This window comes from Lycorma delicatula, chromosome 12, assembly GCF_047948215.1.
Source record: "Lycorma delicatula isolate Av1 chromosome 12, ASM4794821v1, whole genome shotgun sequence".
Taxonomy (NCBI): domain Eukaryota; kingdom Metazoa; phylum Arthropoda; class Insecta; order Hemiptera; family Fulgoridae; genus Lycorma; species Lycorma delicatula.
This window is the reverse complement of record NC_134466.1, coordinates 17,061,649-17,088,765: the sequence shown is the minus strand read 5'-3', so window position 1 is coordinate 17,088,765 and position 27,117 is coordinate 17,061,649. Positions and strand designations below refer to the sequence as shown.

The window sequence follows — 27,117 nt, the reverse complement described above, 5'->3', positions numbered from 1 at the left end:
GCTAGAAGTAGGATGGTTCAAAGAAATTAGAGAAGATATGAAAGAATTGGGAATTTCCCTGACTGACCTACAGAATAAAACTGGAAAAATTACAAAGCTAAAAGATAAAAGCATTAGATTTAAACAAAAGACAGACAAACGACAAAATACAACGAAGAGGGTGTTTACGGATGAAGAAAAGAAAGCAAGATCTGAACGGATGAAGAAATACTGGGCAGCTCGAAAGAGTAAAATAACACGCTTTTCTCAGAAAAGATCCAACTAAAATTGACTTAAGTGGTCCCATGTTGGCCGTAAAAGCATAATAATAATAATAATATGAATTATTGGTGTAAAATAATGTATACACGAATGATAAAGTTTTTTATTAATAAGAAATCTGAACTAAAAATAAATTAACATATAAAAAATATTTATTTACATAAAACATAGAAAAATTTCAACATAATATCGAAGTTTAATCATTGCATTTTATCACAGAAATTACTGGTTTGTCGTAACTTAAGTAGATTTTATTCTATTTCTAGCAAGCATACGCTTTCTTAAAGATACGATTTGATATTCATTTTTTCTCCATCATGTCAAATTATAAGAGAAAAAAATTAAATGAAGAAAACAGAACATTTAATGTAGAGTGGGAGTAAGAACTTTTCGTTACTTCTGTGAAAGATAAAATGGTGTGTTTGTTGTGCAATACAATATTAACTACTTTGAAAAAGGCAAATGCAAATAAACACTATTTGACTCGTTAAACATAATTATTTTAATTTAGAAGGTGAAGCTTGACAAGCTGCGCTTTAGAAATTGAAAAATGAAAAGCATCAGCAGGCGTTTTTTTTGTGCTTTTGTAAAGAAAAATACCACTCCAATTGACGTTACTTACAAAATAGCACATATACTTGGAAAAAGAAGCAAACCAATTAGTGATGCAGAAATTAGAGAATGTGTTGTTGAAGTGGTGGGTATGTTAGATCCAGAAAAATTTGATAAATACAAACAATTGCCTCTTTCATGAAAAAACTGTAACAGATCAATAGCAAGAATTAGCTGAAAATGTATCACAACAACTTCGTACAATTATACAAAATGAAGATGTTTACTTTTCAATTGCTTTAGACGAAAGCACAGATAAAACGCAAGTTTTACGTTTTATTCGTGCTGTAACTGAAGATTTTCAGTATTACGAAGAACTTCTTCAACTGGGTACACTAACTGTAAGAACTCACAGATTTGACATTTTCGAAAACTTCAGAGAAGTATGTCATCGATTACAATTAAATGTCAGTAATTTAGCCAGTGTCTGCACTGATGGTGCACTTTCCATGAGAGGTAAAAAAGAAGGATTTGTTGCTTTATTAAAACAGGAAAACTTAAACTTGAAAAAATTGACTTCATTTCAATGTATTTTGCATTAGCAAAATCCATCATTTTGCAAGACGTTCTGGATAGAACTATTGCGATTGTCAACTATATTTGTGTAAGTGCAATGTGTTATACTGAATTTAGGCAGATGCAAACTTTAGACTAGGAAAACGTAGTGTTAATCTACTGCACTACTGCAATAACAGGTAGGCTATCAAGAGGGCAGGTTTTGATAAAAGTTTTAATTTTATGACGACAAATTTTAAACTTTTATCAAGAACAAGAAAAATGTGATCTATCAGATGAAGCATTGAAAGATTGCATCTTTTTCTGATGTCAAGAAAGAAGCCGTAATAAAAAAGAGAGTCCGACAAGGATATTCCCTATCCCTGTACTTTTTAAACTTTACATAGAACTAGCAGTCAATGATGTTAAAAACCGATTTAGATCGGTGCAAGGTGAAAAGATAAAGATGCTACGATTTCCTGATGATAGTAATTCTTACCGAGAGTAAAAAAGATTTAGAAGAAATAATGAATGGCATAGATGAAGTCCTGCACAAGAACTACTGCATGAAAATAAACAAGAACAAAATGAAAGTGATGAAATGTAGAAGGACCACTGAATATAAAAATAAGAAGAAAAAAGATTACAGAAGCAGAAGAATCTTATTCTTTGGGAAGTAGAATCACTAAACATGGACAAAGTAGGAATGACATAAAATGCTGAATAGCACAGTAGAAATGAAATATATTTCAGTCAGAAATATAATTTGCTTACATCAAAAATTAATTTAAATGTTAGAAAAACATTTTTGAAAGTATATGTTTGGAGCATAGCTTTATATGAAAGTGAAGCTTGGACGATTGTAGTACCTGAGAAAAAAAGATTAAAAGCTTTTGAAATGTAAAACAAAACAATTTTAATATTTTACGGCACGGTAAAATGAAGCATATATATGAAATGTGGCAAAAATCTAAGCGTTTCAAAAAAATAACATTTTTCAAAACATTGCTATCTCGCTCATATATATCTGCAGAACACTTCACGCAGTGTAAATTTCAGAATGGTTAATAATGGCGTCAATGCACATGATTTGTACCTATTTTGAAAATTCATAACTTTATTCAGAATCAAATTTTGAAATGTTTACTCTAGTTTGTTCTTATATAGACTTATATATATTATGTGGAAAAATTAAGATTTTTGTCCCAAGCCTGTCAACACAGATAAAAAGCTAAAACTTTCAAAAGTTTAAATTTTTAATAATAATAAAAAAAGAATGAAAAGCTTTTCAGTTCTTACTCAAGCTACGGTGAGTATGGTACCTTATGTAATAATAATTTAAAAAAAATAACTTGATATTTCACCCCTTCATTGCAATATCATTTTTATAGTTACAATATCCTGAAACAGTAACATTTCTGCAAAGTCTATAATAACAAAACTACTTGCTTTATAAAAAAAAAAAATAATATTGATATAACTATCTTTTTATAGTGACTTAATACATTTTTAGTAATATTTAACAAATACGCTTGTTTTTTTCTCAGTTCACTCCCCATCCTAAATCTGCATTAAGAAGCTTCACTTCAAAAAATTATTTTTGATGTAAAATAATACGCAGTGTAATAACAAACTAAAATCATTTTATGTAAATAATATATCTAAATTGTTATTACTCTATTATTATATGTTATAAAAGCCTGTTTTACAATACTGAAAAGAAATCAAAACTACTTACCCTTTAATGAAACAGTTTTTATAAATTACGTGTTAATTTTACAACCATGAAGTATTTATAATGAACATATCTTTTTAAAAGTATTATAAGTGGTGATTTTGTTTTTTGATGAGAAAAAAATTGTAAATTACCTCATATGTTAAAAAGTAAAATTGATGCAAATGTAAAAAAACACTCAATATACCATTAAATTACTCAGTAACTCTGAATATAATTTCCCTCGATGCTCTTGGCATATTTCAGTGGCTAAGGATCTTAGCAGACAATATCATCAAAAACAAAGAAGATACTTATAAATGATAAATAAAAAAACAAACTTATTTTAAAGTAAGTAAATACATTTTGCAAATAACATTTTTCATGGTTAATAATATTAAATGAGGGAATGGATTGGGAGACCACAGAAAACTATAAATAAAGATATAATAAATGCATACAAAAAATAACTTTACTAAAAATTACCAAATAAATCAGAAATTAAATGTTTTTGGCTAAGTATAATTATATACCAAACAAAAATTATCTGTTAAACAATAAACCATATTCAGTAATTAAATAAGAAAATTCAAATACATAAAAACAATGGAACATGTACAGGAGTTGAAGGGAATCTTTGACAGAAAATAAAAACCAAACAAAAAAGCCAATAGCTTAACAAAAATACTAATTCTAATTATTAATACTACTGTTTTGTGAAAAAAGATTTGAGAAAAACAGTATCAAAGACAACTCTCATTTGTGAACTTTACATATCTACACCGCTTTTGCTGAATCGGTGGAATTCCTAAGGATCTACCAAAATATCTGATGGCATGGTTCTCGGCTTAATATGTTCATAAATGTTATTCACATATTATAAACCAGAGTAACAGAAAAATCTACATTTTATTTTTTTTAAAGAAGTTTATAACCTAGGCTGGCCTCTGTGGTGAGAGTTCTAGTGTCTCACTCTTTAATCCAAATGTCCTGGGTTCAAATTCAGTCAGGTGAGGTATAGTATTTTTAACAGTGTAAAAATTGCTATTTCATCTTATCCTCTGAGGTGGTATTAATATATCAACCTTAATCAATCTTAATATATGATTTTTAATGGTCAAAACCATTCTCTAATATTGATATTTCTTTGTAAAGTGTAGCTCTCGTTAAAAATTTTTGACAAACGTTACAAACAATTTTTCTCTTGGTGTGTAAATTAATATGCCTCTTTAAATTACAAAGATCTTTTAAGGTTGGTAAAAAACCTTTTGAGAGAAGTTACAGACATAATTTTTCTTTTTCATATGAAACTTATTTTTTCCTCTTTTGTATGGGTATTAAGAAGTGTCTAAAGTGTCTTTGAAGTAATGTAATTTTAAAGTAGATTAAAACTTTTCTGACAAAATTTTCATTATGAGTAGTAGGTGGGTTTTTAAATCATTATCATGAATGAGAGACTTTATTTTTTCTTTAAATAAAATTTACATCTGAATCTTTTCATCGCAACATTCACAAACCAATTTCTTTCCTTTCTGAATAGGTAACTACTTATATTTTCGACTAAATTTTCTTCTGTTGTTACATCATCACCATATGCACACTTACATTTTTTTTTTTTATAATTCCATCACGCACAGAATTATTTATGGATTGCAACGCTTGGTACTTCCCTTGATAGTAACCTGTAAAATTAAAAATAATTAATAATTACCAAAGGTCAATTATTAAGAAATCTGTAATAATACAGATTTTTTAATGTCTGACAGAACAATAATGGCATCATCATGGAGCTCGCTGTTACAAGGCACACGTAACATTTTCGACATTTGAAAACTTTGCTGTTCCTCAGATTCCTGCAGGATACAGTTTCCAACACCAGGGCACTGGGGTGCACAGTATGGGAATCAGTGTATTAGAGAATAATAATACATTAGCAAGACATCTTTTCATCGATATTAAAAATCTTTTAAAAGAAGGCTGTGTTCATCCTTAGCCAGATTATGAAACTCAGATTTTTAACACCAGATTATTTGACTGACTAATCCTTCCTTTTTTAATTTTTATTTATTTTTATTAAAACGTTTTTTTTTATATATATATATATATATATATATATATATATATATATATATATTTGCATACATTATCAGTCGTGTATGTTATTAATCTAATCAGTTAATAATATTACGGCTGTAAGTGTCGTTCCTCAAAGCCCTGATGGATCGACAAATGGGTTACTACAATGGAAACTAAAATCGGTATTCTGGAATCCTTTGTATGATTACTTTAGCATTAATGCATCGGCTCAACAAATGAAAAAAGGATTAAAGCGATTAAAGTCGACATTAATTGTTTATAAGAAACAAATGAAATAATGTTAATGTAAATATATAAATATACAAAAATCATCATTAAATAATTCACAATTCAGAGGGTGCTAATGAAAATTATTTTAAGCATATATTTGTGTATATTTTGTTCAGAATGCGATTCAATTGAATCGTTAAAAACGATTCAGCAATTCAGGCCCTTACTTGTAAAATGAAGATTGTGTTGAGTTATACAAAAACAGCAGAACTGCTGTCGGGTTCAATTTAGACGGGATATTGTTATTTTATTTAAAATGTGACAATTTTTTTTGCAAAGAATTGCATATTCATAAATAAACACAAGATAAAAATAAGATATTTAATTTTCTAAATATAGGTCTACACGCATACTTATAAACACCAGTAAACACCAGAGAATGATATGAACCCTAACAGGCTAAGAACATTTCATAGCAAAGAACATTTGCTATGAGAAAGAATTTCAAAATATCTGTTTCCAAGAAAAACAAAAGAAATAACAGGACTAGGCTGAAGAATTACAGCAGACTTTTTTTAACGATAAGAAATGAATTTTGTACTGTATTATGAAATCATGCCAACCGTGATCAGGATTCAAACCTTCTCGATAAAGTTCATGATCGCTGTCACAGATGGCAACTTCGATGAACTGTAGTAATACCGATGAAATCTTAGCTACTATCACGAAAAAAAATTTTTTACATTAAAATAGAAACAGTAGAAATGATAGGTTATCTGTTATTTGCTACAATTTGTAAAGTAAAAATACAGTAGTAAGTTAATAAACCTGAACTTTAGAAATTATATAAATAAGAAATTTCCTGTTATCTGTTATTTGCTACAGTACAAACTAAAACTTTGCTTCATTAACATGCCAGCAAAATTTTTTAACCAGTGCTTAACAGTTTTCCATTCTTTACAATTAAAGAAAAAAGAAACCTATACTTTGTTCATAACCACATTTATGAACAAACGAACGTATACCTTGATAAAAATTGGAGTGTGAATTTTGCTTCTATAAGTAGGAGCTTAATAAAATACATTTTTTTTAAATACAGATTTATCAGTTAAAATTCTACTTTCAAACTATACAACACAACTGTTTTCTTATAACTAAACGCTTACAAGAAATATTATGCTTCCACTGAAATTTTAGATTTTTTTACAAAATTTGAAAAATCTTTCCACCAATTTACTTAAGATGCCTCAAGGATTTTCTTTTGTGTAAATAAATATTATTCTATCATTTTTAAATAATACTAATTAAAAGATAATTAAAAGAAACTGATTTATCTGCATCTTGTTCAGCATGTACGTAAATTAATTTCCAATTGCGACTTCTGAATTGTGAATCAATTTGTGGTAATTTTTTTAAATCAAATCTTTCTTATTATAATCTGGTTATATTAATATAACCAGATATAATATATATTATATTAATTATCTTACACTGATTTCTGATTGATCTGTATAATATATTATTCTGATCAGAATAAAGACTAATTTATTTACTTAGTGGAAATGAAATAAAATATTTTATACGGTTAGGATACACTAAATGACAATAATTATGTTCAAACTTGGATAATTCTAACATTGTTACTTACTTGTATGAGCAGTAATGATAATGATAATATATATTTACCACTCATAGAGTGAAATTTCTGGTTGTTATATTAGATGGCAACCTCTTAGGATTCCTATTCTTTTGCTTTAATAAAACTTGTACCCATGACTATATTATGTTTATGAATATTCTTATCCGAAATATGTCATCTGTTTTTGAAGGAGGCTCCTTCAAAAAGTCAAAATAATAAGTTTCTAGGATGGGTTGTTAGATCGTTAAAACTTGTAAACCATCATTAGTTAGTTAGTTAGTTACATTTCTAACCTAAAACGAGTTATTTATTTTGTAAATAAGAATATTGCCAACAGAAAACAACAAAAATCAAAATTGAATCCCCGTTAACACAGAAGTTCAAATTTTATTATTTGTTATCTCTTTTTTTTTACAAATTTTTTCTACAAATATTAAATATTTTTAAAAAAATAATGGAGGATAAAAACCGAGGATAATTAAACAATTTCTTATAATATTATCTACAAGTGTCTCTATATGCGAGTGAGGCTTGCTTGGCTAATTTTATTATAAAACAATTGTCAACGATGAACTGTTCTGATCAAGGCCGGGAGAACAGTAAATCATAAACGAGTTATTTCATCAGTGTGATTTCCACTAAAATTTATTCAACTTGGATGTCGTAGATGATTTAATGTCAGTTTATATTATAATTATTATGCAATAATAATTTAATTATAAATTATATAATTAACACAATAAAAGTATACAACCTAAAAAAGTGCAAGAGCAATCAGATAGTAAAAAATTAAAATTTATTGTTTAAACATTATATCAGGCAAACAGGATGTATAATCTAATCAACATATTCTGAGAACAAAAACTACCCCACTTAAATAACCGTGAATGTAATTTTTTTAGTGACGTTTTATTGCCCAGTGTGACCAACAGCAGTTGAGTGAGTAAAAATTTATCAGACCATCACACTAGTCATAAACATATATCTTATTAAACATACATACATACATACATAACATGAACGGTATTTATAAAAGTTTCCACGTCACCTACGAACAATTGATCTAAAAACCAAGCGTACTAACCGCATGCAGTAGATCAGCTGCTTTTGATTAATTGTTGTAGATTTTTTAAACTTAAACATAAAAACATTTATTTTTTTTTTTTACTATTTAACCGTTTTCTTTGTTCTTTGTGGTATTCTCTGCTTTGGCTATGAAAGGCCAACAACACGAGCAGCCAGTGTTACCAGTGTTATTTAAATTTTGAATGTTAATATTTCATTTATAATCTTTTCTACAGCTTCAGAAGTTATTAAAAATAAAATAATTACGTAAACAATTTTTATTTATAATTTATTTATAAACAAGCAGAAGCAGAAAAATCATTTGTTAAATTTTCTTCTATGTTGTTTCATTGTTGAGAAGTTATATAAGAGGTACTATACACAGTTTTTGAAAGACATTATTAACTTGAAGTTTGTATGTCAAAACACTTCTGTTTAATGTCCTGTTTAAGTCTCATACCAAAAAAAATAGATCATTTTGAGGTAGAAAATATAAAATATATATATTTAGAAAATATATATATATTTCATTTTTTATATATTTATTTCATTTCATTTCAACAGTTGTACAGGAGAGATTTACTTTCATCTAGACAAGACAAACTTCAGTAAACACTAGATATAGTGTGCTGCTCAAACATTTCAAGTAACATTAAAAAAGAAGTAATTATAGGTAGGTAAACCTTTAGGATTTAGGTAGGTAAGACAGAAATCTACCTCCATATACAACACTTTGGACTGAAGAGCAATAAATAAGGATGCAATTATATTCAATTATTGGCATAATATACATTTAATCTATTTCACCTAAAGACCATAAAGTAGAACACCTTTCTCCAAATATAATTCCATAACATTTTTGAAACACAACATAATTTTTAAATTACTTATATCAATAAATATATTACTTATAATCAATTACTTATATTTTCTATATATTACTTTTTTCTATTTCTGGAAGTAAATAATAACAGGAAAAATTTAATCGTTAATTAAAATAAAAGACCTAAATTCATTATAGAGACAGACCCTTTCACAATAAATCTAAGCAAATTTTGAAACTTTATTTTATTTTATAATTATATTTATATTTCATGATAACTAAGAGATCCTGTTACTACGTAAAAGTTGTAAAGCTGTAAAATAGAACACGTTCAAAATTGATTTCTCATTTGATACTGGAACTTTTTTTTTGTAACATTTTTAACCGCTTAGAGGAACTGGTAATTTTGCCTTGCAGACATTGCCTCAGTCGACCCTAAGTGACATGGCTGTAACATTTCTCAATGTTAATTTTCTATATATTTTCAGTTAATACAACGGTAAAAGTATTATTCAGATTTGCCTGGCGGTTCATAAGTTTTATTAGAACCCGATCAATAATTAGAAACAAACACATAGGCACTGTGATTTACAAATAAATAAATAAACACTCTACAGATATATTAAAACATACCGGCAGTGAATAATCTCTCCATGATTGTTTTAAACACTCTATATAAATAAAAATGATCTGAAGAAAACTTCCAATAATTCAGAAACATCACGGTGTAGTTCAATTTTCAAAATTTCCTTCTAACTGTCTGAAATATAATACAAAATATAAAAATATTTTATTGTTTTATTTGATAAAAAATATTTATAAATATGAAAAAAAAAATGTTTATACATACATCAAATAGCAAAGGAAAGTAATAGCGTTATATTTTAGAAAGCCTTTCTACAATCAACAGGTGCTTTAACCATTAGGCTTGCGTAAATACTGTATAAAATACACAGTTCTTAAATTCACAAACAATATTTGCCTACAAGATTAACTTTAAACTTTAAAAACATCAGCGGAAACAACAATTCCAAAAGAAGGTTAAAGAAAAGAGGGCAGTGAGAAACCATTGATGGAGAAACCACATTATGAAGTAAACACTCTAATGATAAATGTAAATAATAAATGATTTTACATTGACCAGTCATAAAATTGTACAAATGCTGCGACTAAAAAATTAAAAAATTCCAGCACTATAAAATAAAATCCTTGAGTTTTGACTGCAATGAAAAGACAAAGCATCATTTCTCTATACAGTCAAAACTCAAGGATTTTATTTTATTTCTACAAACACTTTAAAGGTTGTCTCATGTTTTTACTATTATACTGATTATACTAAATCATGGATAGTGGGGTGCTCTTTGGTAGTTGGGTTACAATTAATTTGGTAGTTGGCATCTCAGGAATGTATTCTCCTCATTCATACGCTTTTTTTTTAAATTTCAAGTTTTTTAATAAAAGTTTTGTATAGACTCATATAAATAAAAGGGCAGCATGGATCCCTATCCAACACAATGTTAACTAACATTGGTACACTTACCTCTTGAACGAAATAAGGTATACCTTCTTTTTTTTCATTTTATACGTTGGTATAATTGAGCGATTGTAAGTTCACGGAGAGTACATTTATCGGTCCCCAAATCAACACTATGCTTAAGGATATAACTTTTCAGGATAAATTTAGGGAATGTGAATTAGCTGCATGGAAGTCCTTCAAAGACATTGTTTAAGCATTTTTGTGGCAACAGAAATCATGAAAACTATGTTTTTATGGTTAATAAGCGGTTAAAAACCTACAAACATTTAGCATGTAGGATGTTATTAAAAATTCATTTCCTACACTTCCACGTAGACTTTTATCCTGAAAATTTGAGCTTTGTCAGTGATGAGAGCTTTCCGGCAGGATATTCTGACTGTGGAGCATCATTACCAAGGAAGATGGGATCCTGAAATGACGGTTGACTATTGTTAGGTTTTTATTTAGAGAAACCGATCAAACATCGTAAAAGCGAAAACATTTGTCAACGTATTTTAAAAATTCGGTTCCGATGATGTAAATGTTTAAAAACTGTATCGAATATATTTCAATTCATCTGTATTTCAATAAACAGAAATTTAGCCGATTTAAACAAATTATAAATGAATAAACACAAATAATAACTTTTTTGAAATATTGTTATCACACTGATTATGCATTAATCGATAAATAAATAGTATGTATCTAAAAATGCGATGTATTACACAAAATTTTATTATTTTTGAATTCAGCACCCAAAATTTGTTAAAATCACCATGTACAATTCTAGATATACATATATTTTTTTTATGTTTTGCTGCGTTTTAAAAATTCTGTTAGACATTTGCTGTACTTACTTTTGATTCAATCCGGATTTGAAACTACGGTTTCAAATTTTCTTTATCTTTCATAGTCATTTTCCACTTTCAATATTACATTTGAGAATCGGTAACCTTTTTTTTGTCACAGCTTCCGTGAGTTTGAAAGTACCTCCAGTACGGAACCTACAACTCAAAATCACTTGGCAAAAAGATTAGTAATGTACATAATATGAATAGGTAATTTTTTTTTTTTTTTTTTTTTTTTTTTTGTTTTGCGTAGGAGGAGGGAAAAGCTCTAACAGCCACCGTCTGCGCCCGCAACAGACGGTAGTGTCGGGCTCGCACCGACTAAAAACCCTCCCCCTTTATGAAATAGGAACTGGACCTAACCACAAGGCACACGGTTGTGTGCCAAATACATTGAAAAAATTATATTCTATCGATGGGGAAACCTACTGGGACCCTATTAGGGATTGGGATTGCGGACGCGACTTAACTAAGTAATAATAAAATAATATCTACGTTGAACCTGAAAAAAACATACACAACATATACCAAATTTTACATCTATTTTCATAAAACTTAATTTATACTACTTGTCTAAGTAATTCTAATGTAAAATTTACGTCGAACCTGAAACAGAACATACACAAAAGTACACATAAAAAATTCCTACAGATATGTTCCTATCAGGGAACCCTACTGGGACTTGGACCTACCGCGATTTTATATTAATATTATACTATCAACTTAAAAACTACACAACTTAATTGTAACATGCAAATTTATAATATTAAACAATAATAACAAAATGTAAAATTTATGTCGAACCTGAAACAGAAACACATACACAAAAAATACACATAAAAAATTCCTACAGATAAGTTCCTATCAGGGAACCCTACTGGGACTTGGGACCTACCGCGATTTTATATGAATATTATTATACTATCAACTTAAAAACTACACAACTTATTTTTAACATGCAAATTTATAATATTAAACAATAATAACAAAAGTAAATACCTTTAGTAGAAAATTATCCTACAGTAAAAGGGAGTACCGCAATGTAAGGAGGGCCACTTACATGGCAGCTCTCCCTTAGAATATTAAATGAACCGTAGAGTTACCTGAAACAAAAGAAAATAAGACAAATTCAATTAGCGGTTGTGAAATTAATATAGTTTAAATTTAATAAAGAAATAGAATCGCTAGCTAGGTAGGTACATAAGATAAGCTATACCCTCTTCCACTAGATAGATACCAAGAACACTGAATTTTTTTACATCTCCGACATCGTTAGATATCCTGTGAGAAATCATTGAAAAACACCATTTTAATAGATCAAGGTGGAAGAAAATAAAGGAATAAAGTGGATGTTAGAAAGGCGTAATCCACAAGGATTGCTAAACAAGACAACTCGCTCAAAGAAATTCTAAGCCACTTTTAAGGCAGCAGGGATTCCTCTCTTACAAGAACAGAGCGCTTTTACCAAGAATAGAAGCAAAAAAATTATTCTGAATTAAGCTCCACTGATGTAGATGGTAACAGATCTATAACACATCCAGGAATGTGTGTTATATGAACCTATTTGGACGAGCTAAAATTTTCAGCTAAGAATAATGTTGAATACAGGATGTCGGTTCGGTACACCACCTGATCCTTTTACTAATTTTTATATTATTTTTTTTCAAATCATACTTAATTTTTTTGTAGAATGAACTACATCATTTATTTTCTTATTGTTTCCACTTGCTTTGATCGCTCTGGTATTTAAAATTCATGAAATATTTATTTATGTACCATATACTTTGAAAGTACCTTCTACAACAAGTTTTAACAAAGAGATGCGACCATGGTTTCATTAAATTTTCAAACTGCTGCAAGGCAAGAGATTCATCGCCAAAGCAAGCAAAACAATAAAGGACTAAACAAAATTTCTATGTCAAAAAAGAAAAAAAACTTGTGAAACCACTTCTAAATTTTCACACAGTATATCTTCTATTAAAATAATATGTTAAATGAAGATATCGCTTTGTTTCATCTATCAAAACCCCGTTCTCTATCTGTAAACGTACATAAAATTCATTTTTATTATAATTAAAAGTTTGGGGGTATCCAAGTGAAAAGATGACTGTCACGACAATAGTTTGATAATTATTTCATTCATTTTACACGATGAAATCTCTCAATATCAATCGTTTTTCATGACTATTCTTTACATTAGAAACAAATAATTGTTGTCAACAAAAAGAATAATTTAGTTAAATTATATATTGCATTTCAATTTTATTAACAACGATGAAAAAATCAAGTGATTTACTGCTAACCGATAAATACTCAAAATATTATTAGGAAGGTTAAAAATATGAATAACAGTCCCTTGAAATATAAGCCAACAAATGTACAAGATAATCTTATGAAGTTTCATTGCAGTAACTAACAAAATTCATAAAAATTTGTGTAAACACCACCTAAACACAGTAATTACATTACTTATACTTACCTTATTTATTTCCAATAACTAGTTTGTGCAGTCAGTACCTTAAACCTTCAGTTTGTATTAAATTGTAACTTATTCTTTTTAATTGATTTGTATTTTTTTTTCATTATAAATATTTCTACATTTATGTTCATAATATAATTTAAAATTTCACAACAGGTAACATTATAATTTATGTTAAAAAAGAGAACTCATTAAAAAGATAAAAACAGAATTTAATACAGACTGAAGATGCAGGGGTACTGCGAAAAACAGTCAGTGCAAACTTATATGGCAAGTTTATTTTACCTAATTACTGTGTGTTGGTGGTTTATATTTCAAATAAAATATATATGAGAGACAAATTAGGCATTGACCGGATACTGGCACTTCTCTATATGTAATGCTACTAAGTTTCGTCTCTTTATTATACTGATGTTTTCTTTATTGCATTTATATTGTAATTTGCCACACAAAATTTCTGTGTCCCAAATGACATTTAATATCAGATCTAAATAAAATTTTTTAAAAAAGTTAGAAATAAAAATAACTGCAGTATCACTAATGTCCTGACCTTCTCTTTTTCTGTTTAGCCTCTGGAACCACCGTAAGATATTACTTCAGAGGATGATATGTATGAAAATTTAAATGAAGTGCAGTCTTGTTCAGTCTCAGGTCAACCGTTCCTGAAATGTATGGTTAATTGAAACCCTACCGTGAAAGAACACAGATATCCACAATCTAGTATTCAAATCCATTTAAAATCTTTACTAGGATTTGAACCTTACAACTCTCGACTTTGAAATCATTTGACTTGCAATGACGAGTTAACGACTAGACTAGACCGGTCGGGTAATGCCCTAACCCTGGCCCCTAGTACAAGTTAAGTGATAATGGCTGGTTGAAGCCACAGAGAAGCTCCATTACTTGGTCGTTCTAACTGAAGCTAAACATTACATAAACGGATGGAATCTTTTAATAAATACTAGTATTATTGTGAAATATATATAATGTAGTAAAGAATTAATAGTACCTTAATATTATACCATTTGGCTACACAGCTTTACATTCATCACCACGGCTAATCCAAGGATCAAATCTATCGAGCAGCTGAAAGAATCGATCGATCTGGTACTCTGAAGATGTAGGACGCAGGATGAAGTGAAATGAAGGATGAAGTGACGAAATGTTGAATATAACCCGGTAATCTGTATTATTTCAAGTCTCATTTTTATTTATAGTTTGTAAATTTTTATAGTGAGGAAGATAACGTTCACACTTTGATCTTGATCGCACTTTAATTTCACACTTTATTTACACCAATCACTTTATTTACCCCACAATTTCAGAATATGAAAAAGATAAAATAATTACATACTAAAAACCGGGGTCAGTTCACGCCTTTTTAATGTGCAAGGCAAATATATTACATATAAAAATTATTAAATTTTGAAGTAATTTGGATTACTGTTATGTAAGATGGATTTTTTCAAATAATCATTCTCCTTAGGTGTTTACCACAAAAAAATGGTAAATGTTGCAACTAAGTTAATTTTTTTAATAAAAAAATAAGCAAATAAAGTTAAATAATTTATTATGGCACCTCTAAAATCGGCTGACCCTGGTTTGAAAAAATTAAACTAACATGCAAGCATGCATCTTCTTTGAAGCAGGTGGCTGGCTGAACGCTGATTGGGAAAAGCAAAGGAGTATTCAAAATTTAAAATACTTCAAATAAGATAAAAAATTCTTAAAATTGTAATTAGATATAAATATGCTCTAACCTTCAATTTGATTAACACCTACCAAAAAAATTTAAGAAAAAGCTTATGTAATATAATAAATATAAAATATATATATATAAATAAATGTATATTATATCCTATGTGAACCAGATTTAAAAGCTACAGTTAATTAAGAAATTGCTTCTATATCTTTACTTATTTTTTTAATTTCTTGAACTAAATGATTAATTTTGTCAATGAAATGAATAAAATTTAAATAATTTATAAAAAGGGTAATTTTAAAAACCTACTAATTAATATTTCAAATAAAATTTTATAAAGCAATTAAAACTACAAAAGGAATTTTTACGTGATGTAATACTAAAAAAAAAAAATGTAAATTGATTTATAGGGAGGACTTCAGCCACTGGTCTGGTAGTGAAGTGATGAGCTGAAAAGACAAAGAAACATAATAAACATAGAGCAAATATAAATAAACTATATCACCCCCCAATATATAGACACATTTATATACACAGCACCCCCAACCGAAACCCGATGAACGATATCGGGATGATGAAATACGGTCGCGACGCGGTTGACGCGGTACGAATATTTTATGTACCCAGCACTCGCGAGAGCTATTCATTGCATACAACATAGATATTTAAAATGTCAATATGTAATCAAGAATAATAATTAAAAATAATTCTGTATCATATTAGGTACCTGATAAGCTAAGATGCGAATAATACACCCGGAACTGTGCAAGAGCACATCGAATCTCCTACCCGTTAAGGAAAAAGTTGAAATAATACACCCCGAACTGTGTCAGAGCATATCAGCTTTGCTATGTGTTGATCAAAAATCTAGAATAATACACCCTGAACTTTGTCAGAGCATACCAGATTTGCTATCTGTAGAGGAAAAATCTAAAATAATACACCCCGAACTGTGTCAGAGCATATCAGATTTGCTATCTGTAGAGGAAAAATCTAAAATAACACACCCTGAACTGTTTCAGAGCATATCAGCTTTGCTATGTGTTGATCAAAAATCTAGAATAATACACCCTGAACTTTGTCAGAGCATACCAGATTTGCTATCTGTAGAGGAAAAATCTAAAATAATACACCCCGAACTGTGTCAGAGCATATCAGATTTGCTATCTGTAGAGGAAAAATCTAAAATAATACACCCCGAACTGTGTCAGAGCATATCAGATTTGCTATCTGTAGAGGAAAAATCTAAAATAACACACCCTGAACTGTTTCAGAGCATATCAGCTTTGCTATGTGTTGATCAAAAATCTAGAATAATACACCCTGAACTTTGTCAGAGCATACCAGATTTGCTATCTGTAGAGGAAAAATCTAAAATAATACACCCCGAACTGTGTCAGAGCATATCAGATTTGCTATCTGTAGAGGAAAAATCTAAAATAATACACCCCGAACTGTGTCAGAGCATATCAGATTTGCTATCTGTTGAGGAAAAATCTAAAATAATACACCCCGAACTGTGTCAGAGCATATCAGATTTGCTATCTGTAGAGAAAAATCTAAAATAATACACCCTGAACTGTGTCAGAGCATATCAGATTTGCTATCTGTAGAGGAAAAATCTAAAATAATATACCCCGAACTGTGTCAGAGCATATCAGATTTGCTATCTGTAGAGGAAAAATCTAAAATAATACACCCTGAACTGTTTCAGAGCATATCAGATTTGCTATGTGTTGATCAAAAATCTAAAATAATACACCCTGAACTGTGTCAGAGCATATCAGATTTGCTATGTGTTGATCAAAAATCTAAAATAATACACCCTGAACTTTGTCAGAGCATATCAAATTTGCTATGTGTAGATCAAAAATCTAAAATAATACACCCTGAACTGTGTCAGAGCATATCAGATTTGCTATGTGTTGATCAAAAATCTAAAATAATACACCCTGAACTTTGTCAGAGCATATCAAATTTGCTATGTGTTGATCAAAAATCTAAAATAATACACCCTGAACTGTGTCAGAGCATATCAGATTTGCTATCTGTAGAGGAAAAACCTAAAATAATACACCATGAACTGTGTCAGAGCATATCAGATTTGACATGTGTTGATCAAAAATCTAAAATAATACACCCTGAACTTTGTCAGAGCATATCAAATTTGTTATGTGTTGATCAAAAATCTAAAATAATACACCCTGAACTGTGTCAGAGCATATCAGATTTGCTATCTGTAGAGGAAAAACCTAAAATAATACACCCTGAACTGTTTCAGAGCATATCAGCTTTGCTATGTGTTGATCAAAAATCTAGAATAATACACCCTGAACTTTGTCAGAGCATACCAGATTTGCTATCTGTAGAGGAAAAATCTAAAATAATACACCCCGAACTGTGTCAGAGCATATCAGATTTGCTATCTGTAGAGGAAAAATCTAAAATAATACACCCCGAACTGTGTCAGAGCATATCAGATTTGCTATCTGTTGAGGAAAAATCTAAAATAATACACCCCGAACTGTGTCAGAGCATATCAGATTTGCTATCTGTAGAGAAAAATCTAAAATAATACACCCTGAACTGTGTCAGAGCATATCAGATTTGCTATCTGTAGAGGAAAAATCTAAAATAATATACCCCGAACTGTGTCAGAGCATATCAGATTTGCTATCTGTAGAGGAAAAATCTAAAATAATACACCCTGAACTGTTTCAGAGCATATCAGATTTGCTATGTGTTGATCAAAAATCTAAAATAATACACCCTGAACTGTGTCAGAGCATATCAGATTTGCTATGTGTTGATCAAAAATCTAAAATAATACACCCTGAACTTTGTCAGAGCATATCAAATTTGCTATGTGTTGATCAAAAATCTAAAATAATACACCCTGAACTGTGTCAGAGCATATCAGATTTGCTATGTGTTGATCAAAAATCTAAAATAATACACCCTGAACTTTGTCAGAGCATATCAAATTTGCTATGTGTTGATCAAAAATCTAAAATAATACACCCTGAACTGTGTCAGAGCATATCAGATTTGCTATCTGTAGAGTAAAAACCTAAAATAATACACCCTGAACTGTGTCAGAGCATATCAGATTTGACATGTGTTGATCAAAAATCTAAAATAATACACCCTGAACTTTGTCAGAGCATATCAAATTTGCTATGTGTTGATCAAAAATCTAAAATAATACACCCTGAACTGTGTCAGAGCATATCAGATTTGCTATCTGTAGAGGAAAAACCTAAAATAATACACCCTGAACTGTTTCAGAGCATATCAGCTTTGCTATGTGTTGATCAAAAATCTAGAATAATACACCCTGAACTTTGTCAGAGCATACCAGATTTGCTATCTGTAGAGGAAAAATCTAAAATAATACACCCCGAACTGTGTCAGAGCATATCAGATTTGCTATCTGTAGAGGAAAAATCTAAAATAACACACCCTGAACTGTTTCAGAGCATATCAGCTTTGCTATGTGTTGATCAAAAATCTAAAATAATACACCCCGAACTGTGTCAGAGCATATCAGATTTGCTATCTGTAGAGGAAAAATCTAAAATAATACACCCCGAACTGTGTCAGAGCATATCAGATTTGCTATCTGTTGAGGAAAAATCTAAAATAATACACCTCGAACTGTGTCAGAGCATATCAGATTTGCTATCTGTAGAGAAAAATCTAAAATAATACACCCTGAACTGTGTCAGAGCATATCAGATTTGCTATCTGTAGAGGAAAAATCTAAAATAATATACCCCGAACTGTGTCAGAGCATATCAGATTTGCTATCTGTAGAGGAAAAATCTAAAATAATACACCCTGAACTGTTTCAGAGCATATCAGATTTGCTATGTGTTGATCAAAAATCTAAAATAATACACCCTGAACTGTGTCAGAGCATATCAGATTTGCTATGTGTTGATCAAAAATCTAAAATAATACACCCTGAACTTTGTCAGAGAATATCAAATTTGCTATGTGTTGATCAAAAATCTAAAATAATACACCCTGAACTGTGTCAGAGCATATCAGATTTGCTATCTGTAGAGGAAAAACCTAAAATAATACACCCCGAAGTGTGTCAGAGCATATCAGATTTGCTATGTGTTGATCAAAAATCTAAAATAATACATCCTGAACTTTGTCAGAGTACATCAGGTTTGCTGTATGTATAACACACTCTAATCTGTGTGTTTTTACAATTTCATAATTTGAAACTATTTCTAAAAATGAAACCGAATTAGAAGATTGAACTAGGGAAATATATGAGTTAACCAGAAGATTTTAGTTTTATAATTTCAACAAGAAAATATTATTGATTTGAAGAAATATAACTTAAGGGATTTTTGTATTATTTTCAATATTAAAAATAGAAGATTTTTCAAAGAAATCAATTACTCAGAGAGTTTTCAATCAATGAATTTACTTGTATTTTCCATATTTCTTTTTTCCCCTTTTGTACTTGTGTAGATGTTGCATTACTATCCAGACCTCTTAATTACCCCTTTTAAGATTCTCTTAAGAATGCATTTTCACAGCATAATATGGCCAATCCCGGTTGTAATTAAAAAAAAAGTCGATTTATATTATTGAAAAAAAGGTGATGTTGCTAATGAATAGCAAATGGAATCAAATTGTGATCGATGACAATCCAAGTGAAAAGGGGGTATTAAATAATGCAAATACTAAATGTAATATTGAAGTTACCTTTATCTGTAGGATTATAGAAAAAAATTAAAACTTATTATTAAGTAATCCATAAGGAGGTCATTTTTCATCAACGATGTAATATAAGTACAAAGGAATTCTATATGTGAACACCGGGTGGTGCAGAATGATTAATAGCAGGTGACAGGTACCGATTAAATCACAAATTCTAATCTTGTATAAGAAAAGAGAAGGTGCTCGATTTCAGTTTTACACGGTTTGGAAAAATGGTTTATAAAAAATATACATTTATAGAAATAAACGAATAATTTCAGTGGATAACCATCGGGCAAGATATGGCATATACTCTAGAAGACTAAAACCAGCGGGTTTATATATTTAGTTTGCTCATACAAAAGGTTTAATGTAGTGTATTTTTAGGTTTAATATTCCCGTAAAATTATCAAAGGTAATAATGATGGGTCTTTTAAATAGAACTAAAATGATTCCTGACCGATATACTGTAATAGTTCCTTGATGTTTCTGGGCCGAAGACTAGTATATGTTCAAATACTGTGTGACGGTGTCAAAAATAGATTTATGTAATGTTAGATGCTTTTAGAATAGTTAGGGCTTTTAGAATACTTAGAAGATGTTTTTAAATGAAAGCTAAAAAAATCTGATGTGTTGTATCCTTAAATTTATTTATATATAGATAATCAAAGGGACATTTCGGATTTAATTTTGTTGTTAAATATGATTATTTATTTAAGAAATTACTTCATATAATTATAAAAATAAAGGCGAATCCAGAAAGAAAAATAAAATGAGAGACTGTTTTACATAAACAGATCTAATACGATTGAAAAAAGCCAATACTATGAATTAACAAATCATAAATTTCTATTTATTTTTTAAAAAATGGTAAAGTTGTATAAACAGTCTTAAGTGGTTTATATATACCCTCTTACTTAAGATCAATCATATTATAATTTAACCTCTTTGAAGACACATTTCTAATTTAATACTTGAAAATCAAATTATATTACTTTTAAACTTAGATATTCGACTCAAATACAGCAGAATGAATGATATACATAAAATACCCATCATCTAAACTTAAATTAGTGTAATTAATGTTAGTAAGTTAGTCGATGTTACCAAAACAATTTTTTATGATAAAACAGTTATATTTGTAAGCTACATAAAAAGAACATGCAATTACAAGCTACATAAAGAAACATGAAATTACTAGCTACATAACAAGTACATGCAATTACAAGCTACCTAATTATTTTATGTATATTATTAAAATTACTGTATTTGGCCAACAAAACCTGTAAACATAATTTGTATATGAAATAGTAAAAACATTTATCTCTCTCCAAAGAGGTTAAAGTTAAATATTTAATTAAAAGGTTAGGAAAATAATGCTTATTGACATTTTTGAAAAATTGTACTATTTGCATTACATTAAAAAACAGAGAATTCACATAAAGAACAAAATTACAGTGTACTACTTGTTATTTTGAAAATAAATAAAACCTTTGCAGTATATGATCATTTGACTACTTGCTTAAAGGCACGAATATAAACCGGGATTGTATTTTTCTTCCTGTATGAAGTTTTTCAAACAGCTATACATAATTAAATAAATTGAGTAAAACAATTGTAACTGAAAAGAAAAAGCAGAATAAAAAATTGTAAATGATTTCAACGAAGAAATTATTTGAAATAATCGGCTGTTTTGATATAAATGTAGCGACAAGGGAGGTACCATCAGTATCTTAACCACCAAAGTACCTAACCTAAGAGAGTTAAGAATTACATAAAAAATATATTAAAGCGTAGACAAAAATTCATTTAGAAGAATAAGTAATTAAAAAAATTATGCCCTTATTTTTTCTTTCTACCTAGTCACCTGTATAAACAGAAAAATAAAAAATTTGCACCTGCTTGAAAATAATTAAAGAATACGATTAAACTTTTTTGATTGTATTACATACAGTATTCAGAAATTTGCGTGCCTGTTGGCAATTCACTAAATACTGTAATAAATCAAATGAAAATGGACGGGGAAAATATTGAAAATGGATTAGAGCAAGTTTTGTTTGGATTAGTGTATTCTGTTGGTATTTATTTGTGAACTGAAGGAATTAGAATAAATTTTGGCAAAAAATCTGAAACAGTATTGGTTGATTACACTGTGAAACAGCTTTACAAAAGATTTCTTTATCAGGTTACAATCAAGAGACCCAGAAATGAATGCGGTTAACTACAACTGACGTCCAGGAAAAATTTAGAAATATAGGAAACAAAATTTAAAATTACCTTTAATTAAAATGAAAGTTAATTTCTTATTATTATGAATTCTTGAGAAAAAATGAAGAATATATCTTCAATAGTGGAAAATATTTCTAGAAGAGATAATTGGCTTTTATTTCTAGAATTTTTTACAGAATTACAGAAAAAAGAAATTGAATTACATAGATGTGAAAATGTGTGGATGTCCAATAAGATTTGGTTCAATGATTTTGTATGAAAGAAGATCCAGATTGTTCTAGCGGGGAGATAACACAATTATTATGATCTAAAAAACTAAAAAAGAATAAGTGTATTTTAAATATGCACAATATTGTTTTTCTAATTCAAAATACAAACTGTTCCTTAATACAGTTTCTAAAAAATATTTTCCGTTTCATCAGTAATAATTAAAGTGTTCGATACATCAAACAATAAAATTTGATAGTTCCTCCGAGATATTCATTGTACTAAGGTATTTGTACTTATTTTCAGTAGACATTAAAGGTAGCAAAGCGCAAGAAAAAACATGTCTATTCAACACATATAAATTACATGCACTATTTATACAAATAATGTATCCAGATGTAATATAAAAATTAGGCATTTCCTGTAAAATTATTGAAACATTTTATAGCATTTTCTTAATAAAATTCATTTTAGTACCTACATAGAATTCATCGGTAATTAATTTTATAAAAATTTTGCCACGTTGATGTATCCATTTCAAAAAAAGGTTACATCACCCCTGTTTTTTTTTAATAAAACAAATTTTGTAAAATGGAAGATAATTATTAATCTAGAATAGATTTTAAATTAAAAAACAAAATTTCATGTAAATAAGATCATCATATAAACTGTAGCAACGTGCTTTAAAAAATCTACGTTAAATTTGAAAAAATGTTTAATTTAAAACAGATATATTAAAAAAAAATAATAAATCTATGTTGCATACAATAAAATAAATGTCCCTCACTTTAAAATAATGTCCTAAATTGTATGGTTTTTCTTTCTAGAAGATTGTTCATAATTACCATACAGACGAGATGTTCACTTTTAGACGGTAACGACGCAACTAAAATATGTCTTACTTTGTATAAGGTTACAAGATTGAAAAACAAGTTTCTGCGTCTCTGATTGGTCAATGATATCGGAGTGTTTCGTCATAGACCCGAGCGGCTACCTCGTGACATCTCTTATTCCGTTCAACGTTAAAAGAATAGACCAACTCTGTGATAAGAATTGAAAAACAAGTTAATTACATTTCTGCGTCTCTGATTGGTCAATAATATCGGAGTGTTTCGTTACAGACCCGAGCGACGTCTCTTAATCCGTTCAACGTTAAAAGAATAGACCAACTCTGTGATAAGAATTGAAAAACAAGTTAATTACTTTTCTGCGTCTCTGATTGGTGAATAGTATTAAAAATTGTTTAATCGTTCTAATGAATCCATCCTGTCGTAACTTGTAATCTTCAACACATAATAGCATTAAAATATATATTTGAATTTAAAATAAAAAGAAGGAACTAATTTCAAAATGATTTTTTTACTTTAACCTGTATTAATATATTTATTAATAAAAACAAATTACGTCATCAAAATTACCGATCTAATTGAAAATTAAACAGACATTTTTTTGAATAGTAATTTACAGAACTGAACTTTTGTTTTTTGCATCGGTATTTATTTTTTCGGTTAAGAAAAAAAATTGGTTATGTTATATTCTCTAAGACAGTAAAAGGTATTAATTTGTTAATTAATACCGATGAAATTTGATAAATAAAAAATAAATTTGGTTATAAATTAATTTCCAGACATAATATTTTTTATTAAAAGGGATATATTAGGTTTGCGCCTTTCCTAACACTGAAGTTTCACATAAAATTCTCCCTATATCTAACTTCAATTAGACTATGCGCCAAATCGTTTTTGATTACGTCTTTAAACGCCAAAAATACTATGCTAAGAAAGCAAGTGTTAATTCCAACAACGACAGTTTTGTTGTACAATTCAATTTACTCAGAGTCCTCTTGGTTTACTTAAAAATCAAGAAACAGATTTACAAATTTAATAAGCCTGTAATAAAAACATACCCTTCTCTCTTTGCTTTGATCCGCTTTCGGGAGCGAGGTCAACACCTCATCATAGTTACTCGAGGCCTCCTTTTACGTTTCTGAAGCACTTTGACCTCCAGCCTTTTACTAACGACAGATTCTGAAATGACTCTACTGTCTCTTTATCATCCGCTAAGACAACCAGACCTTTCCTACTGTGTTTTATGTTCCTAATTTTCAAATTTCCTTGAAATTTCCTTTTATTCCTTTCTAATTTCCTTAATAGTTTTGTGGAGCTTTCCTTCCTGTTTATGAATGTGACTTCTGGTTGCTTGTGGGTTAAGCTGGCCTCTCGCTTGCCTTTAAGCACCTAGGCGTAGAGTTTCCGCTTCGCCCTAATAAGTACAGGCGCTGGGCGCTGGTACCGGGACGGAATTTGCCTCTTTTCTTTAACTATAACCTCCTTGACTTCAGTCGGCTTAGAGACAAGCGCCTCAAATCCGTTCGCCAAAGCACAGTTCCCTAAACTTATGTTTAGGAAACATTTATGTTTAGAGAACATTTCCCTAAACTCATTATGCCTAGGGATCACTCGTCTCCAAGAAATCCAACAACTGCTCACATAGTTACTCAAATTGTGTACCAGAGATACAGAACTACCAGCCTTAACTAAATCACTATTCAGACTAATTTTTGGTATCCCTAATTAGCCTCTGTCATCTACTACTTTGTCGGGCAAGCCGACATATTTGAAATACGAGCAGCCGGTGGCCTGATTCCCTCACGTCACTTTTTGCACGTCTTAACCCCGCTGCTGAATAGTTTAAGCGAGTGCAAGCAATTACGAAAATACTGATTTCGGTCCCTGCTCTGAAAAGAGCGTATATAGGAGTAATCGCCTTAATTCGCCCAGGTAGACTGTCCGCCCTACCTGGGCGAACCTTTGCTCGTTACAGGGTATTTATACCAAAACCCACTGGGTTGAACTAGTGGTTAACGCGTCTTCCCAAATCAGCTGATTTGGAAGTCGAGAGTTACAGCGTTCAAGTCCTAGTAAAGCCGGTTATTTTTACACGGATTTGAATACTAGATCGTGGATACCGGTGTTCTTTGGCGGTTGGGTTTCAATTAACCACACATCTCAGGAACGGTCGAACTGAGAATGTACAAGACTACACTTCATTTACACTCATACCCTTCTCATTCATCCTCTGAAGAATTATCTAAACGGTAGTTACCGGAGGCTAAACAGGAAAAAGAAAGACATAAAAAGGGTATTTACACCAGCAGTCGTTGCCACAAATAGCCGATCGCTTTACAAGGCTCTTGAGGCAGATGCATGTCTAAATCAAACACCAGATACCAAAAAGGAACTCTGTGAAAACGGTCAAATCATGAACGATCCACCCTTTTTATGCAGATGCTGTTAAAACATTAGTCAGTAAGAATTAAAAACCCGGGGAACGTAACCGCTTGACACCGATTTAAAAAAACACCAAAGCTAACCTAAGTCACGGTAACAACTTTGATTATACGCATCAGAAGGACCAAAGTATAGGATAAGGTTGCGACAATATTTTAAAGGTGATTGCAGAACAACAATTTTTTCATTAAAAAAATTCAGGTTATGTTACCCCTTACTATTCCAGCTATTAACCATTTTTTACATTACGTAGTATTTTACAGCTATTTAGTATTTTTTACCACTAGTTTCAAAGATTGTCACAGGACTTCTGAAGTAGTTCTGTACTGTCATATAAAATAAATGTTGTTTTTCGGTGTTTAATGATAGAAAAATTATTTAACATTCTCCGTACTTTATTAACATTTTTTCTGATGTCTTTCATTTAAAACCAAATGAAAGATATGCAGCTTAAAAATAATTTTACTGCACTTTAATTAAGAAAGTAAACTATTTTCATTGCCTACTAATTTAATTTATAATATTGCCGTGATTGGTTAGGTTGATATTTTTTTTTTTTTTTTTTTGTCTTCAGTCATTTGACTGGTTTGATGCAGCTCTCCAAGATTCCCTATCTAGTGCTAGTCGTTTTATTTCAGTATACCCTCTACATCCTACATCCCCAACAATTTGTTTTACATACTCCAAACGTGGCCTGCCTACACAATTTTTCCCTTCTACCTGTCCTTCCAATATTAAAGCGACTATTCCAGGATGCCTTAGTATGTGGCCTATAAGTCTGTCTCTTCTTTTAACTATATTTTTCCGATTGCTTCTTTCTTCATCTATTTGCCGCAATACCTCTTCATTTGTCACTTTATCCGCCCATCTGATTTTTAACATTCTCCTATAGCACCGCATTTCAAAAGCTTCTAATCTTTTCTTCTCAGATACTCCGATCGTCCAAGTTTCACTTCCATATAAAACGACACTCCAAACATACACTTTCAAAAATCTTTTCCTGACATTTAAATTAATTTTTGATGTAAACAAATTATATTTCTTACTGAAGGCTCGTTTAGCTTGTGCTATTCGGCATTTTATATCGCTCCTGCTTCGTCCATCTTTAGTAATTTTACTTCCCAAATAACAAAATTCTTCTACCTCCATAATCTTTTCTCCTCCTATTTTCACATTCAGCGGTCCATCTTTGTTATTTCTACTACATT

At 29.8% G+C, this 27,117-nt stretch overlaps 1 long non-coding RNA gene across 1 annotated transcript; it reads right to left on the bottom strand.

Annotated features, from left to right (window-relative positions):
• Positions 1–3,536: 3,536 nt before the first annotated feature.
• LOC142333231 (uncharacterized) lies at positions 3,537–7,325 on the bottom strand. Its single transcript, XR_012758560.1, has 2 exons — positions 7,038–7,325; positions 3,537–4,764 (listed from the first exon to the last, which is right to left on the bottom strand). It is a non-coding gene; the product is annotated as an uncharacterized LOC142333231 (long non-coding RNA).
• Between the last annotated feature and the right edge of the window lie 19,792 nt (positions 7,326–27,117).